The 18,767-nt window shown below is 40.9% G+C and overlaps 1 long non-coding RNA gene across 1 annotated transcript; it reads left to right on the top strand.

Moving 5' to 3' along the window:
- Positions 1-3,960: 3,960 nt before the first annotated feature.
- LOC146521617 (uncharacterized) lies at positions 3,961-9,276 on the top strand. Its single transcript, XR_014873302.1, has 2 exons — positions 3,961-7,785; positions 8,603-9,276. It is a non-coding gene; the product is annotated as an uncharacterized LOC146521617 (long non-coding RNA).
- The last annotated feature ends 9,491 nt before the right edge of the window (positions 9,277-18,767 follow it).

Genomic DNA, 18,767 nt, shown 5'->3' with positions numbered 1-18,767 from the left:
AATGATTATGTTGTACAAGTTAGAAACTCTTCCAGCCTGTCATCATCATGCCACATTGTTGACTGAGTGCATGAACAACTTTTAAGACATAAGTATATCTTACTGTGGGCTGTTAATGCCAAATCACTATCATTACTTGTTAATAGCTTGATAACATCTTACAGATATCATGACTGCACTTGAAGTACAAGACACCAAAGCGGCGCAGTCGACATTCATTACATCCTTCCTCTGTCTTCCTGGATTCTTTCCTGCTCTTGAGCTGCTTTTCTGCTGCTCTGCAGCAAGAGGAAGGATAAGAGACTCAGACTCTCCACCAACAGCAGATGCTGCATTACACTATTGATTGACATCATCATCAGCTAAAGTGCCGGAGCGGCAGTGCTGAATAGGGAAAAGTAACAGGTTGCAACCTGTTGCACACTCTTGGCTTTCACCTTTAGTCAAAATGTCTGGAAGGGATTTTATTCGATTGTGAAATTTGTGATGGGAATTTTAAGACACTTAGTCACAGCACGCTGCACAGACAGTCGCGTTTTATTAAAGAAATATATCTGAACATTTCAAGGCTACCGAGTGTGAAGTTCATGAAAAGTTTGCTTCCCATGACAAAATGTGTCCCTTTTTTCATGTTTCTGCAACACTGACCCAGTTTTTCATTAGTTTCTTAATTATTGGGAGGTGGGAAGGGAATTTTTCCCCTGTCGCCAAAGTGCCAGCTAGGGGGCTATATGGTTGTTGGGTTTTCCTCTGTATGTATTATTGTAGGGTCTGCCTTACAATATAAAGCACCTTGAGCTAAAGTCCACATTTTGTAGTTGGGATTTGTAGAAGTTAACCCTTGGATGCACAACCTACCAGTACCTACACTCTTCCACGAGTGGGGTCAAAAATTATCCCAAATAAAATCAATGCATTTTGCTATAAACTCGGTTGTTATTCTTCAAAATCTTTAAAACAAAGAGTTGTAATATTTTCATATTTGAGTTATTCCTCATAAAACATGTTTGTGACATGAGGCCCTTTGCATTTTTATTTATTTTTTCATTAATTTTAAGAAATTGCAGTTTTTGTATCACTCGTATCACTTTTGTATGCTTGCTCTGCATATACTGCAGAAGCTGGGCCTTCCTTCTGAAAGGCACAGGTTGTTCATCCACTGTAACACAATCACTGAGGATGAATTTCTGCCTGCAGTTGACCAGGAACAGGCCCCATATGTAGCAGAAAGCTGCCATGTGGTTTGTTTTCAGTCGGTAGGCTCTGGTCCTCTTGTCATCAAAGTGCAAGAAACGGTGAATATCTTTAAATCTTTGACTTGACATAGGGGCCTTGTACCATGGGTTATGCAGAGGACTCCCAAAAAAACACACCGACTGGTACATCCCAGTTCTTCTCACTTCCTGCAAGAATGGTCAGTCAAATGAAGGCCAGGAGCTTGTGTTTGATTACATTTTTCCACTCTTTTCCCCTGTCTGTGGCTAATCTTTGTGCCTCCATGTTTGTGCATGTCAGCACCTCTTCTATTATATTATCAGACATGAACATCTTCCATGCATCTATTGGGGAGACAGTACTAAACCCAGGTGCAAGCCCTGGCCGACTAATTCAGAATATTGTGGCTAGAGCAGTAAGATGGGCTCATTCTGTTAGACTCAATATCCATTTCCTCTTCAGAGGACTCATCAGAGGACTCCTCTGTATCTGACTGGCCTTGTTCAGTGGGGGGGACAATAGTCTGGGTCCTCTATATCTGAGATGTCAGATTCTGAGTCAGTGCCTCCGATGGGCTCTTCATCCGATCCGTCCTGGATCATTTATAGGGCCACAGGGATCCTTGCTGGCCTCATAGCAGCCATGTTACTTTAAATATATAAAAAAAAAACATCAGAAAGTACAATGTTTGAAATGCACAGGAAACTATAAACAGGGCTGCACATAAATGGCCCGCAGGTGCGCATTTGCTGTCAAAATAAATGCATACCAGATAAGAAGTTGCAACGCTCGTTTGCGTACATTAAATCTTCTGGAGGAGGACAGATATTTGTTCAGAACTCTTAAAGATGTCAAAGAACCAAGCTCCATAAGCAATTACTTTGATGTTCTTCCACCGCAAAAGATGCGCGTATTCTCTGAATTTCCGGGAATACTTTTATTTTGACAGCGAATGCACACCTGCGGACCACTTATGTGCAGCCCTGACTATAAATTGTGTATGTTACTGTTTAAAAATTAATTCCTGATCCATCAGAAGTGTAAGTGGGACGGTCGGAGTTGATAAGAATGAAAGTTTCATAGAAGATTCCACAGGAACTGCTTGGGGTCATTTTTGACCGCAGATGTGGAAGAGTGGGGTAGTGATACAAAAACGGCATTTTCTTTAAATTAATGAAAAAATAAATAAAAATGCAAATGGCCTCTTGTTACAAACATATTTTATGAGGAATACCTGGAATATGAATATATTACAACTTTGCATTTTAAAGATTTTGAAGAAAATCAGCCCGTGGGGTCAAAAAGCCTTGCATTCGTTACAGCAATGTGTTACACGTTACACGTTTATTTTTTGCAGTTCAATTCAATTTCTTTTCACCAATTCACAACATTCCAAACAATCACACGACCCCCATTACAGTACTTGTTACACTAATTTTGCATTACTCTGTAATGAGTCCTGTTACATTACTACCAGTGAACAATATAAACTTTCGGCCACAGTCCTACACATGGAGACCAATCCCTATCCTAAAGAGGAACTACATATAAGTAGGGATGGGTACCGGTATCCGTTGCCATGATGGCACCGGTTCTGACATAAACGGTAGTAACCAGACCGAAAAGCAGCGCACATTTCGGTGCTTTATTTTTTTCCTGAGCTGTGATGCACTTTCAATTCTAGCCAATCATTTTACGTTTCCGAGGATAGTAGGCGGGTCCAGGTACGTACGTTCTTTTAGAGCAGAGCTACAGATTAAAATGCCCAAGGCGAAGCGGGCAAAAGTCTGGCTGTACTTCACAGCAAAATATGCAAACTCAGCAGCCTGCAACAAGTGCTTTAAGCTGATACTGTGATACTGTCAAAGGAGGTAACACCTCAAATCCGATGAAACACCTGGCGACGCATAGCGTATTTTTTTTTTAAAGCCGAGAAATGCGCCATATTTGATAGCTTGCTGCGAGACCTCACACCGAGCACATCTACTGCGGGTGTGGTGCCTGTTATCGGACCCGGAGTTTGCAACATCCCGCAAAAAACCGAAGAGGAGAGTCCTGGCCCCTAGCCCTGCCAGTGTAGCAGAAATGATGAGGATGATGATGGCAGCAGCAGCCGTTCTTCTCTGCGTGAGTAGCTTAATGTTGTTCATGTGTAATTTACGTTGAGTAGGCTAACCACGTTATTACATTAATGCATGTAAGGTGAACTAGCAAACACCGTCGTAGTTACAGGCGGTTGTCTTCTTGTTTGATGGCAGATGCTCCCTTCACCCTGGCCAAAAAGGCTCAAATGACCAAAGAAAAAGTGGAAAACAGCTAAACATGAGAGGTTTTTGGACAAAGTTTGTGCTTTTTCCATTGTTTAAGCACTGCTTCCAGCCAAGAGTGATACCATATATGCCCCATAGCTGCAGAAAAGGCTAACATTGTTATCTTTTTACAAAAAAAACAGCTGAACATGAGAGGTTTTTGGACCAATTTTGTGTTCTCCATTCTTTAAGCACCGGTTTGAGCACCGTTTAAGCACCGGCACCGTTTCAAAAGTACCGGTTTGGCACCGGTATCGGATAAAACCTAATGATACCCATCCCTACATATAAGTTTAAACATTTAAGTTTAAACACAAAGCCGATAACATAATTGATTGATTCTACTGTAGAACTATCACTGCATCACTGCCTTTGTTGCCTGCTGAAGATCAGGCAGCTGGTTGGGGTTTGCACATCCAGTTCTTTGCTGGCTTTGTGTTAGAATGCTGACTGTTTTAGACATTTTTATTTCGAACATGTAAATATAACTAAAATAACAAGAGAAAAGAAAAATGTAGAAAACATCAAGTTTTCATGAATAACTCTGTGTTTATTCTCGAAAAAGAGTAGGATGAAGTTTATACTTTTTCTGTTCCTACCACCTTATTTCAAATTCCATTATTTACAAATCAATATTCAGAATATTCTGTTAGGAGTACATTGCAGGAACAACTGCACTGCACTGCTAACACAGCGCTGGACACAGTTTGCAGTTGCAATTGGATTCTTATACTTTGGTGCCTTTTGGACGACTCCAGCATTTCCTCATCCCTACAAATAAATTGAAGTCAGCTGATTGTAGCACCAGTGAACAGGAGGCATGTTTGATGGGGTTTTCCCCCTCTCCGTCTCCTTTCTGTCCCATTGTTCAGATAACTGAAGAAGTAGTGACAAAATCGTAACTGTAATGTGATTACTGAATTAACACAGTAATGTGTTACGTTGTGTTACCAAGTTTCTTATCACGGTTTCTGTTTCATTTGCTTTTCGTCTCTGATTTTGACTTCGATTTGAGCAAATTTAAGCCCCCTTTCAAAGCCGTTTTCTTAGTTGCATCGGTGGCACATTGCCTCGGGTGGCGTGAACATACAACGTGCTAGCGTGAAACTTAATTCCTACATTCGTTTCAAAATCATGCATTCTGCTTTGAAAAGAAAAGGGGGGAACTTTATGTTCATGTACTCAAAGAAGGAGATTGCTTTTTCGTGACTATTTCATGTTTTTCACAGTAATTTTCAGAACCACTGCGGCATGAAAATTTGTAATAGGAAGTTTTAAAATACGTTGTAAACTGATATCAGTGATTTATTTAGGCCGGGACTCCACAAAACAACACCAATGGCAACCAAAATCTCAACCCCTAATTTTCCATTCAACGTCAGTGCATGCTGTCAGATGTGTCTTTGTGCCACATTAAAGTATTTGCCGGGATTTCAGCTTAACTCTGAGTTGTGACAAGGCAACGTGATAAACAACATCTTATTTAAACTAAAAATATCTCTGCAAATGGAGGGAAATCAAAGCTCAGGTGGGTTTTTTTCTACCACCTGCGTGCAGATTGGAGCAGGGAGCTCGTGCTCTATCCAACGTCCCCCGTACGATAAACACATCGAGTCACTGAGTGACACCGAGGATCAGTGACGAGACGACAAGACATTTCTGCCAAACAGCCACGAGAGCTCCAGGTAAATACACCCCAGATAACAACCTCCATCTCTCATTCTTTTTCTCTTTATTGCCACCTACTCTACCTTCTTCTTTCTCCCATTTCTGCCTCGGTGTCACCATACCCCTCCCTGCGTGTTGTCGTGGCAACGCTGTGGCCACCCCATTATAATGCCTGCGTGTTCATAAGTGGAGTTGCTGCTTTGCTGCTGTTGGTTTCTCCCTTTTTTCTCTCTTTGTCCCTTTGAAATAGAGAATAAAAAATGAGGGCCCGACAGACGGGGGGGAGAGGAGGAGGTAAGGGAGGCAAGTTTGAAGGGGAGGCAGGGGGATGATGCAGGAGCTTTAGCAATCATTTAGCACTTCCCACTCTTGCTTTTATCTGTCCTTAGAGCTGCTTTCTACATTTCCTTTTGTCTTGGAGGTTAGAGGCTGCTCGCTGCTCCCGTAAAAGTGGCAGTGGGAGAGAGCAGCTGTGAAGTTTATTAGGTTGATCACGCACGCAGACACACGTTTCTTTTCTTTCTATCTAGCATATCTTTCCTCTTTTCTATTTCTGTCACAAACACATAGATACTTTGAAACACAAACACACACAGCCTCACCATTACGCAGAGAGACAGTGTATAGAGCTATTACATGCATTGATGAGGACGCCTGCATCAAAGAGAATTCACAATGAGAACAAACATACAGAGGAGATGAAACACCTCCTTTGTGCTCGGCTTCAGGAGCACGGCACCGTCTAATGAGTAGCTGCATGCAAAGGTGTGTGCACACGTACGGTCATGTGACATGTAGAAAAGTGAGGTGTGGAAGTTGTTGGCTGTCTTGGGATATTTGAACAAGCAATCGCTTGATCTTCTTTGAAACCCTTTGAAACTGTGCCTGATGATTAAAGGTGGTAAGCTCCGATAACGGACGTTTAAATTCGACATTTTGCTGTGATTTCGTCAGCTTACTATAATAATCGCACGCACGTCTGTACGTTTGTTCCCCGACGAGGAGACTGCGTCAGTCTTTATGAAACGTAGCCTCTAAACTTCACAACATCTATATGATGATTGATTAAAATATAAAGTATCTTTTTCTGTATTTGTACATAGAAACTGCGTAATCGAGGATGGCAAAGGTAACGTGTACGTTTCCTCACCAGATGGTTTATGTTTTTACAGTTGGCAGGTTTTATTTCCTGTCTGGCACACCTTTACCCTTCTACACCCTTAATCGAGGGTGCAAGAGGGGAATCTTTCCAGACATTCAATTCAATTAAATTCAATTTTATTTATATAGCGCCAAATCACAACAAAAGTCGCCTCAAGGCGCTTCATAGATACAGAGAAAAACCCAACAATCATATGACCCCCTATGAGCAAGCACTTTGGCGACAGTGGGAAGGAAAAACTCCCTTTTAACAGGAAGAAACCTCCGGCAGAACCAGGCTCAGGGAGGGGCGGGGCCATCTGCTGTGATTGGTTGGGGTGAGAGAAGGAAGACAGGATAAAGACATGCTGTGGAAGAGAGACAGAGGTTAATAACAGATATGATTCGATGCAGAGAGGTCTATTAATACATAGTGAGCGAGAAAGGTGACTGGAAAGGAAAAACTCAATGCATCATGGGAATCCCCGGCAGCCTACGTCTATTGCAGCATAACTAAGGGAGGATTCAGGGTCACCTGGTCCAGCCCTAACTATATGCTTTAGCAAAAAGGAAAGTTTTAAGCCTAATCTTAAAAGTAGAGATAGTGTCTGTCTCCCTAATCCCAACTGGAAGCTGGTTCCACAGAAGAGGGGCCTGAAAACTGAAGGCTCTCCCTCCCATTCTACTTTTAAATACTCTAGGAACAACAAGTAGGCCTGCAGAGCGGGAGCGAAGTGCTCTAATAGGGTGATATGGTACTACAAGGTAATTAAGATAAGATGGGGCCTGATTATTTAAGACCTTGTATGTGAGGAGCAGGATTTTGAATTCAATTCTGGATTTAACAGGAAGCCAATGAAGGGAAGCCAAAACAGGAGAAATCTGCTCTCTCTTTCTAGTCCCTGTCAGCACTCTTGCTGCAGCATTTTGGATTAACTGAAGGCTTTTCAGTGAGTTTTTAGGACATCCTGACAATAATGAATTGCAGTAGTCCAGCCTGGAAGTAATAAATGCATGAACTAGCATGCTACATCCAAAGAAGCATGACTGACATAAAAGTCCACCAGTAGTCCGTGTGAATGGCATGTGTACCCATTTGTTCTGTTGAGGTAAAGTATTGCCTTGCCTTTTTCATCATTTCCATCTTTATTCCTATGTTTAGGAACCCCTATTTATTGATATTAATATCAGGATAAATGTGTATGACCTGTAGGAAAATGTTAAAAACTAGTGCCCGTTCCTTCTTTAGTGACTGCAAATGTGCAGTTTTAAACACGACTCAAAAATCACATTTAGTAGTAATTAAGCCCTGCGTCAGATTGGCCAACATCCGCCTCTCACGGTACCAAGTTTGATGCAAACACCCCTACATTAACACATCTTCAAATTGTACAAATTAGAATCAGTTTATCCTGCTGGTGCTAATCATTAAATATCCCATATGGACTTAGAGGTAGGGATGCACCGATACCGATACTGGTATCGGGTATCGGGGCCGATACTGTAAAATGTGTGTGTACTCATACTCGTAAAAGTTAACCGATACCAACTTATTTCATTAATCAGAGGGTGGCTGGTCATTTCTGTTGTAGTTTTTTAGATTGGCCACTAGGGGGACATCCCGCGCTAAACAGGCACAGGGTTAGGCGAGTGAGACTGGTGGCTCCAGATAAAAAAGAGAAACTGGAGGCTGCTGTAGCTAGGCTAAACAAAATGTCAGCAGTGTGGACCGGAACAGCCAACTTTAACTCAGGTTTTGGAAAAGCGATGAAAAATGTCAAGAGAAAATCCACAGGCAGTTAAAATAACAGAGGCTCTGACTCATTTTATCGCTCTGGATGACCAGCCAATGCCGGTCATGGAAAACATAGGATTGCACCGTCTTCTCAGCATACTCGAGCTGCGATATGAAATATAATAAATAAACAGAAGTGTTTATTTATTATTCTGAAAGCTCGAGACAGTGCCAATAGTTCAGTGATATTTTGTTAAATTACAATGTGGAGACTCCGCAATAATTTAACAGAAGTGCTTATTTTTCACTTGAAATTTTTTTGTGGTCATTTTTATTAAGATTTTATTTTTTATTGGCAGGGAATATAATAAAACTTGTCTGCATTTGTGTGTGTGTGTGTGTGTGTGTGTGTGTGTGTGTGTGTGTGTGTGGTAGAAGTATCGGTTTTTGTACTCTGTATCGGCAAGTACTCAGATCCAAGTATCGGTATCGTATCGGTTTGAAAAAATTGGTATTGTTGCATCCCTACTTAGAGGTGAAGCCTTTCTTATTTAAAGTTCTGACATCTATCTTCTCTTTTCAATTAAGGTGTAAGGTGTCATCATTCCAAGGTGTAAAGAGCTCTCCAGATATTTAGGATGGAAAAAAGTAATGGATACTTGTGATGTTAAATTTTACAAATTAATAAAAATCAATCATCCCATCCAGTCATTTGTGAGTGGGGCAGATTTCAAACACCTGGCAGATTGCTTAAATATGGCCGCCTATGCGAGTTCCATCCGAACATCCACTGTTCGGTTCTCAAAGAAGTGCATCCCAGGATCAGTTCTTACCATTGATCGTAAAAACATGTGTTATTATAATTGCGGTTATCAATTTAACAATGAACTATGAATTCTGCAGCAGGTCAAAGGTAATATGAAGGGTTGCTTCAACCAGAAGTGGACCTTTCAACAGGTGAATGCTCTTAAATGTTTGTTAGGTAATCCTCCGAGGAATGGTTGAGATAGAACAAATGCAGGGTTATGGAACGGCCTGCACAAAGGTTCAGGATGAATCGGAAAGTCTGCTGATCTCACACCTTAGAGAACTTTGGAGGATTAAGTTGTCAAAAAGGTTTAGCTTGCTAATGTTAGCGACAGGTGGACAGCCTAGACCACGGCGTTCTTACTTTATCCACCAAAAAATAAACGATACAATGATTTTTTTTAACAAATAATTAAAAGAAAACAGATTGTTATAGTGTTGTTCAAGGATCCCACCTTTATCTTTAGGCGTTGTTCAACAAGGCCAGCAGTTTATTTCGGATGCTCTCTTTTACATGACTGCATAATTGGGATTAGTGCATTTCTTGTCTCGTATTTGTTTTCTCTACACCGTGAGCATGTATCTTTTCAGAGTTATGTCTGGCACAGTGTCTACAGGAAGACGCTGACAGGTTTGTGTGTGTATGTGTGTCTGTGTGTGTAATCTCCCAGATAAGGTAGGCAGATAGAGAGGCCAGATAGACAGGGGCGTTGGGGATGAGATTGTGCGGAGGGGCTTAAAGCTGAAGCTGTAAATCACTTAACCTGGGGCTAATGGGCTTATAGGCTGTACTACAGTACACACAGACACGCGCACACAAACATGGTGATACAAACACAAAGTCAATCACGCTCACCCTTCCAAACACATGCACAGAGACAAAAACTTCATTTCTGGTGCGTTGGGCCTCGAGGCTTTAATAAGTCTTATCTGAAATGTTAAATCAGGTGTGTGCTGAGCGTCATATTAAAAACTAACTAACTAATTTAGAGCACGATTGTGTCGCTCTGGTCTGGTCTGGCTTGAGCGATGAATATTTGTGCTCAGATGCACCGTTTTGCTTTTGTTATCTTCAAGGTTTGCATTGGTGTTGCGTCACAGCGTGCTCGCTCGAGTGTGCGTGTGTTTGTGTAAACACGTGCGTGGTTTTTACATGAATATGCAACATTTGCTTTCATCCGATGTCCGTGTGAATCATTGTTAAGTTCTACCAGAGAGAACTAAAGCTGAGCTTGATGGATAAGTCATTGTTTTGGGGGGGGCTTCAGGCTGACATGTGACTCATCAAGTTAACGCATTTTTTCCTCAAGCGCACTTGAAGCACTTTGTGCCCGATTGTTTGGGTCTTTCATCTTTAAAGTCATTTTAAAACCTGACGGGCAAGCTAGCAACTGATGCAAAGCAGAGTGAGACGTATATATTGTGGGAAAGAAAGACAAAACAGGAAATTGCTGCAAAAAGACAAGGTGTGCGCACGTGCAAGTTGGGGAAAACGACCCACTCGCCTCTCATTTGAACGCGCCCGCGCAAATAAGGTACATAAACACGGGCTTCCTTCATGTAGAGTCACATATGGTGGACCATTCTCCTGGTCAGTAGCTCATTACATTTCTCATTATGTCTTTACACACATTTGGTCTTCCTCTGCACCTGTTGAGGTGTGATATACCAGCTCTGCGTTTACACCTGCTCCTCCTCCTCCCGCTCCACCCCTCCATCGCTCAATCTCACCCTCCTGCCCTCTATCTCACACTTCTCTCCCTATCACTCCATCTGTCTACCTGTCTCCCCGCCCGCGTCTCTTCATCCTCCCCGTGTATTCCGACGGAGACCATGCTGTTGCCAAGGCTACCGGAGCCATTGTGTACCCGGTTGCCAGGTGACTGGTTGCTGTGGCGATGATCAAGAATTCTGAAGCGCCGCCGCCGCCTCTGCCACTCCTCCTCCTTCTCCCCTCGATAGATAAATCTTCACAATTTTTTTCCTCTTTTTGTTGTCCTTCCCTCCCTCCTTCCCTCCCTCCTTCTCTCCTCCTGACTACACTACTAGAAGAAAAGCACGCCGACCTTTAAGGGGAACTAAGCAACAATGGAGAGATGGGATGGATGATGGCTTGTTTGTTTTCATTTCCTAGGTCTCTCACTCTCTCGCCGCCCCCTAACTCGATTTCTCTTTTCCCTTCATCCATCTAGTCTCTGGCTGTCCAGCCTGCCTGTTTTAATAATGAATTGTCTCTGCTTTCCTTCTCATTTCCCTGCCTGTCCGCTTGTTTGATCACCCCTCCTAATTCTTCATCTCACTTGTTCTCCATCCTTGTATTTTATTTCACCAAACAGCAGACCATGAATGGCCCCCCGCTTGGGCTTTCTCCTTTGTTCATCCTGGCACTCAGGGTAATTCAGCCCTCTTCAGTCTCCTCCTTTTCTCTTTGCCCCCCACCCGCCCCGCCAGCCCCACCGCCGACGCACATCATTTTTATGATGTTCACCTTTCTCCCTCGTCTCTGCTCCCTCTGTCCATTTCTTTCCTCATCACTGGACAATTTTGTCTGACTTGTAGTGATGCTCTTATCCTTTTAATATGCTTACTCTAATTCAATACTTAATTCCTGTTCCCCCATCACAAAGAAATATGATGGCAGATAAAATTGGCGTGCAGTAGAGTTTGAACATTATGAGTTTTTTCAAAGACTGATGAGTATTTTTTTTTTTCCATTTCCATTTCCATTAGGCTATTTGGGCTGAAATTCATTTTACATTTGACATTTTTCAGGCCAGAAAAGATAAAATTATTCAGTGTTTGTTCCCAGAATTTCATATGTGGCTTGACGATGACTTGACGCAAACTCCTATTACACCAAACATGATTTTATAGACATATATCTATACATATCTATATCTATATATGTATATAGACCTGTATATATTAAAGACATATATAAAGTCAGATTTTAAAATGTGATTCGTGTCTAATATTTATCATAAGCCTTTGCTGTTCCTCAATAAGCCCTTTTTAAACCTAAGGGGTGTCAGACAGAAAAATGAGAGCAGATGCACTGAGACTTCAAACTTTATTCACTGCATTCACAGAGGTGCTTTCATCAAGGTTTTTATAAGGCAAGGCTAAAAGAAGGCCAGTGCAGATAAGAAGTCAAACAGATAAGAAAGCATAAGAAATGGAGACGGTAACAATGGACTTGCATGTTAGAAGCAATAACAAGTTGTCACACACAGTGTTGGTCAAGTTACTTGAAAAAAGTAATCAGTAACTAATTACCGATTACTTCCCCAAAAAAGTAATCCCGTTACTTTACTGATTACTTATTTTCAAAAGTAATTAATTACTTAGTTACTTAGTTACTTTTTTAAAACACGCTTTACAACCTGAATAGGTGATAAAGTGATAGATCTTTCAGCCCAATTCTACTTTTTCTGCATAATCCATCATACAAAATGTAATCAGATGGAAAAGTCTCTTTTTAAAACTTGTTTTGTTAGTTTTAATCTTTTAACTTTATGCATCAAGCAAAAATGTAATTATATACAACATTCTCTGACTGGAAGAAATTTGTTTAATATTTAAACCTATTTTCTGCACATTCCAGCACATAAAATAAAATATTTTTTTGTGCTACACTCACTCTTTCAAATAGATACAAGTAAAACACAGCAGAAAATAAATAAAGTCAAAGACTAGCGGTCCTGTTGCTCTATTTTCACCTGTAAAGCAGGAGTAGGGCAGGCGGAGGTTTACCCTGGTGCAGGTGTGCCGCAGCGGTCAGTGGAAGGATACGGCAACTTCTCTGCGAATTTCCCATTACGTGGTAGCGCACTCGGTGCTAGCTTGGAAGTTTAGGGGGTTTTTTTTGCTTTAAAAAGAAGTTTTCTTCCCACGCACAGCAGACACTAATGTTTTTGTCACTTTTTATGGAATCAAACATAAAGTAAGGTCAGTACTTCCACGCTTTAAACGCTGCACGCTCATACTCTCTCCCGCACTCGATATATTATCCATTGTTGATCTGCGCACAGCTGTTGTCACGAACGTCGCACTCGCTTACGTCACTGTCATGAGACATTCTCGCAAAAAATCACGGTTTTCGTAACGCAGCGTTTCTATGGGAAAGTAACGGTAATCTAATTACCGTTTTTGCAATAGTAATCCCTTACTTTACTCGTTACATGAAAAAAGTAATCAGATTACAGTAACTGCCCATCTCTGGTCACACATACAGAAAAAAAAAAAAAAAAAAAAAAAATATATATATATATATATATATATATATATATATATATATATATTTAAATAGATATAGCTACTGTGATGTAGCCCATGGGTTTTAGCATGTTTGGTTAGCATGACATGCTAAGCGCCGGGACAGCTAAAAATCTGTGAATCACAATGAGCACGCCCCATTTAAACCTCCTTTCTGCTACATAGCACAACCAAGATTTACAAAACTGTCTTAATTTTTTTATTCAACACGATCCGAAATGTGTCTGTAAACACATGAGCTCATCAGGAAGGGGTTTACAGACTTTTTGCACCTCCAGGTGTCGCCTCTCCAGACTCAGAAGCTACATCTGAACTGTCTGTGCCCAATACAGAGAAATTAGCTAGATTTTGTTGCTAGGCTCCACAGGTGTGTTTCTGCTGTAAAGATAAGATAAGATAAGATGCAAATGCAAAGTTATGTAGCAATAATTTAAAAAAACCCCACTAGAATAGGATAAGATGATAAGAATAAGATACTGTACACAATAGAATAGAATAAAATAAAAATAAAATACTATATATAATAGAATAAAAATACTATATACAACTGAGTAAAATACAACGTTGTCAGTTGCGAAGTCTTTATTGTGGAGTCTGACAGCAGTGGGGAGGAATGACCTGAGAAATCTCTCCATCCCACACCGTGGGTGCCGCAGCCTGCCACTGAAGGAGCTGCTCAGTGCTGTCACAGTCTCCTGCATGGGGTGGGAGATGGGAGAAAGTTTTGCATCCTAAACTGGGAGTCTAAAAAGTAATAACGTAATAACGAAGCTTTAACTGCAGTAAACCTGCATTCTCTTTAATGCGCAGCAGTGAGTGACTATTCTGGATGCCAAAGAAATCCAGATGTGCTTCAGTTTATGAGAAAAGGACCATTTAGTTTCATCGCTATAAACGTGAGATACACCATTTGTTCAGCACTTCTGGTTTCAAAGCCCCAAGCTGGTCGGTAAGCTGGCGTCTATGACTACATCCATCTTTTATGTACATAATAAGTGTACCTGTCCTCAAATAGCACCTCTGCACCGGCTTCATTTGTATAAGAAGTGTACGCTGGTAACTAGGGCTGGGTATCATCACTGATTCCTAGAATCGATTCAATTCCGATTCACAAGGTCCCGAATTGATTCGATCCACGATTCGATTTAATTCGATTCGATTCACTTTGATTTGAATCTGGGAAATTTTGACAGTCAGAAATATTATAATTCAGATCAGTACATTTACATATTTTTGTATCTATAAAAAGGAAGCTGACACACGCAAGACTTTATCAAAGGTGTGAGCATCACAGCAGATGCCTTTGCGTCAAAGTAGCTGAAGATAAAACACAGAAAAACATGAAGGCGATTTTCCTGTTCTGGATTTTATAAAAATATCAAAAACGAAAGAAAACCATTAATCGACACATGAACATTACTTCTGAAGTTACAGCGGTTTTATTAGAGACATGGCTAAGCGTTTTGCATAATTTTAAAAAGTTTAAATTTGTTCAATTTGAACGGCAGAAATTAGGTTTTCTTTTCAGAAGTATATAAAATGAAGAAGAAAAAAAACGTCGGCCGACAGCGCTGTAAACAACGGTAGACTTGTGCGTAACAAGCAAGCGAATAATGCAGAAAACAGCACAGAGAGAGAGAGAGCTGTGCATCATAGTCGAAGCAAAACAGTAAAAGTCAGAGTGAATACATGACGATGTTGATGTGAAGCGTAGTTTGGATCTTCTTTTGCTGCTGGTTCGGTCAATATTATTTGGAGAGACATCAAAATAACAGCTTTAGAATCAGCGCATAAAGGGCGTGAACACAAAGCGCGGACACGCCCACAGATCAGAATCAGCGAGCTGTCGGCTTTCAGCCCCGACCGTGAGAAAGGCGACATCTAACTGATTCTGATCCGCGGGTCGCGCTGTGTGTTTAAGTCTTTGTGCAGAATCCGTGTTCCTGCTCTCATTTACTGTCTTAGCTGTTTGGTGGTTGTTGAAATTTTGTGAGATTTCACCTGAGATTCTGGCATTTCGGGCAAAATACATTTATATTAAAAAATCGATTCAGGATTTTAATGAATCGATTTTACGTTATCCAAGCCAGAATCGATTTTAATCGATAAATCGATTATAAAAACCCACCCCTACTGGTAACCTCTGGAGCCGACTGCATGCTGTTACCGAGTCTATAATCTAACTCGCAGTGAGTTGGTGCTGTTGACCAATGACGAAGGAGTGACGAATCGTTGTTTTAACCGGCATGAATAATGTTACAGCATCACTGCGTAATTAAACTGATTCCTTTACAAATCTGAGGCTTCCAGAAAGTAATCAGTACAGCAGATTTTATTGTGAAAATAACCTTCCCTGCTCACTCATCCTCTGGATGCGCCATCATCAGCCAGCTGGCTGCATGTGAGCGTGTGTGCACGCAACGCAGTGTAAAGGGCAAGTGATTGCAGTTTCCTGTGCCTGCATGTCGTGATGAGATATCCTGCGTGTGTGTGTGTGGCTTCATCACGTGTGTGACCAGGCTTGTCCCCTGATGTGTCCCTGAGCTTAGCCTGACGCTCCATTGATTTGTATGGAAATACTGCCTGTTCACACAGCAGGTCGGACACCCTCTCTCTCTCGCTCATCAGTGCCCAGCTGTGGGACGCTTGCTGTGTTCTTTCATTTGATTGTGCGAGTGTGTGTGTGTGTGTGTGTGTGTAAGAGAGAAAGATGGAGTGAGACTTACAGTATGCTGCAGAAAGTATGAGTCTGTGACTGGCACGTAAGATCATCAGAAGTGTGAATGTGCGTGCATGCTGTATACAGACTCAATGCGTCGGAGGTTCAATATAAGCGTGTGAACTCACATCTGTCTCTTTGTGATCAGTTTTCGAGCTGTTAATTCACACGCAGTATCTCTCTTTTTCTCATACACGCACTCGGGCTTGTCCTGACAGAACCCGTGGGGTGAAGCATAATACCCACAAGCACCATCCAACATCCTCGTATCACCGCCATCCGTCCTTTTGTTTACTCCCCATTCTTTCCCCTTCTCCTTGTCTTCCTTCCCTCACGATATGATTCAGTTCTGCCATGTTTCACCCCCTTTTCCATCCTCCTGTCCTCCCATCCCCTCTCACCCTCTTCCCTTTTCCATCACTTCCCCGCACCATCTAAATATCTCCCTCCCCCGGTCTCCCTCATTTTTCTCTAATCTTCAATCTTCCTTCCCTCCCTGTTCCTCCGTCCTTTCTCACTCCCCCTCCTCTTCGACTCTCTCCTTCACTTCTCTCCGAGTATTCTGTTAAAGTCACGACCCGATTCTGTTCACGTGCTCATCACTAAATGACAAACCGGAGACAGCTTCCGCCTCTTAAAGGCCAAAGCGAGATGTGTGCAAATCTATCTCTCCCGCTCTCAGCCCCCTTTTTTATCACTCAAACAATATGTGTGTGTGTGTGGAGGGGGGGGGCTTGAGCCACCCTAGGCTTCACTCTGTCTAAAACTACAAGTAATGGCGCTATTCATATGAAAAAGAAAAGACCTTTTTGTTGCTTATGTGTTTGCCTTTTTATAAAACTCCATTTCCAGTGATAAAATACTTGCAGCATGCACGTTGTCCTCTTTCAGTGCAGTGGTAAGGTGGCAGCCATTTCATCTTTTGATACATGTTGCAAAGAACTAAAAGGAAAACTCACCTAATCCGAGCACACGCCTTCTTATTTGCTGTATGGAGTTTAGCTGCCTTTGGAGGCTGACATAAATATTTATGAGATAAACTCATCGTCGACATCATAGTGGGTATCATCAAACAGATGCAGGTTATATGAAGACAGGCAATTTTAAGGAGTGAAGAAGAAGAAATTGAATTTTGTTTACATTGGTTGCTGTTAGTCTCACGGTGCTCGGGCCTTTTTTCCCCCCGCTGAACATAAATCATGCTATTTAAAAACTCCGCTTGAATGGCGGTTTGTTTTTTCTCTGAACAATATGATCTGCTTTTCAAACAACGAACGTGCCAACATTTCCTCTGCCTGACTGAAATCAATCCAACTGATAATTCCAGAGAAAATATTTACATGGGTGCTACGTAAAATGATCTGATAAGGTGTCCCTGCCAACTTGCTCCACAGCAGGCGAACAAACTCATACAGTTGTGGATTCCAGTCATTTAATGAGGCCAAACTAGAAGGAACATGCATAGAGTGGTAGGAACTAGGGTTATTCTGATATAGCAGTAGTGATGATAACCATGATGTTTACAGTTTGGGTTAAACACTAAATTTTTGGGGGCTGAATTTCAATTGTTTTTCTGAACCCTAAGCTACACCGTAAAAAAACCCCAGTAATATTCTGGCAGCTGGGGCGCCAAAATAATACCATAAAATAACAGAAAATAACTTTCCCATAAAAATACGGTTATTTTCAGTAATGACAATACAGTTTGTTGCCCTAATTTTACATGGGATTTTGCCTTTTTCAAGTGCTTTTAAACATTAAATTAGGAACAATTTAATGTGATTAAACAAAGAAATTACCTCTAAAAAAGGTCAATGAATGTGGCAATATGAATAATAATACTTAAATGTACAGAAATATACAGTTAACAGTTGGTTTAAATAACAATGGATTGCATTCATATAGTGCTTTATGAGACCCTCAAAGCCCTTTACAATTCCACTTTGGCCATCACCAGTAGGTGGTAGGTGAAGTGTCTTGCCCAAGGACACAACGACGGAGCGTGCCCGAGCCGGGGCTCGAACCGGCAACCTTCTGATTACAAGGCGAATTGCCAACGATCGCCCTAAACAACAACAATAATAATTATTTGATGTAAAAAAAGTTTATACAAATCATTTTATATATTTTTCCATAGCATTACATTTGAATTTAGCAGTTCAATCTTTGAAATAACGGACAAATATTTGTGAAATTATGATGCATTTGTGAATGTATTTTAACAATCTAAATATGCATATGTACAGACAAATACAGACGGATACTTTTAAAAACCAAGAAAATTATGTTTTATTAGATTTACAGTGATTTTACGTTAATTTACATTTGAAATGTAAAATCACAGTCTATTTATGTGAATTTAATGATAATCTAGAAGAACAGTACAAAACTGTAAAAACTGTTTTTTTTACTATTTTATTTTTTACAGTGCTAGGTTACTACTGTTGACAGTATTCACTTCTTTCCCCGTCGCATAAAGATGGGCGGCTTGATCCAAATATCTATATCAAAACTTACTCAACAAGTTTTTTAACTTGTTGAGTATGTAATCCGCTGATTTGCATTAAATAAATGATTTGGGGTAAATTAAAAAGTATACAGTGGTGCCTCATTTCTTCGCGGAAGCTACGTTCTAAAAATAACCCACGATTGGACAAATCCGTGAAGTAGCCAACTTTATTTTTTACAATTATTAAACCATTAATGAATCAATGGTACGGAAGTGGAGGAAGCAAGAAGAACGAGTTGAGTAAAGTTTGACTTATCTGACTGTTTTGTTTCGCTCAATGCACCTTATAATCCGAAAAATACGGTAACTTCTACCTTCCTTTAGCATGTCCAGAAGTCCAACTTTTTGTGCTCTATTCGCACTTTTTGTGCGAATAATAATAATAATAAT

This window comes from Neolamprologus multifasciatus, chromosome 3, assembly GCF_963576455.1.
Source record: "Neolamprologus multifasciatus chromosome 3, fNeoMul1.2, whole genome shotgun sequence".
Taxonomy (NCBI): domain Eukaryota; kingdom Metazoa; phylum Chordata; class Actinopteri; order Cichliformes; family Cichlidae; genus Neolamprologus; species Neolamprologus multifasciatus.
Note: the sequence above shows the minus strand (reverse complement) of the source record. Positions and strands in the feature narration are given on the sequence as shown.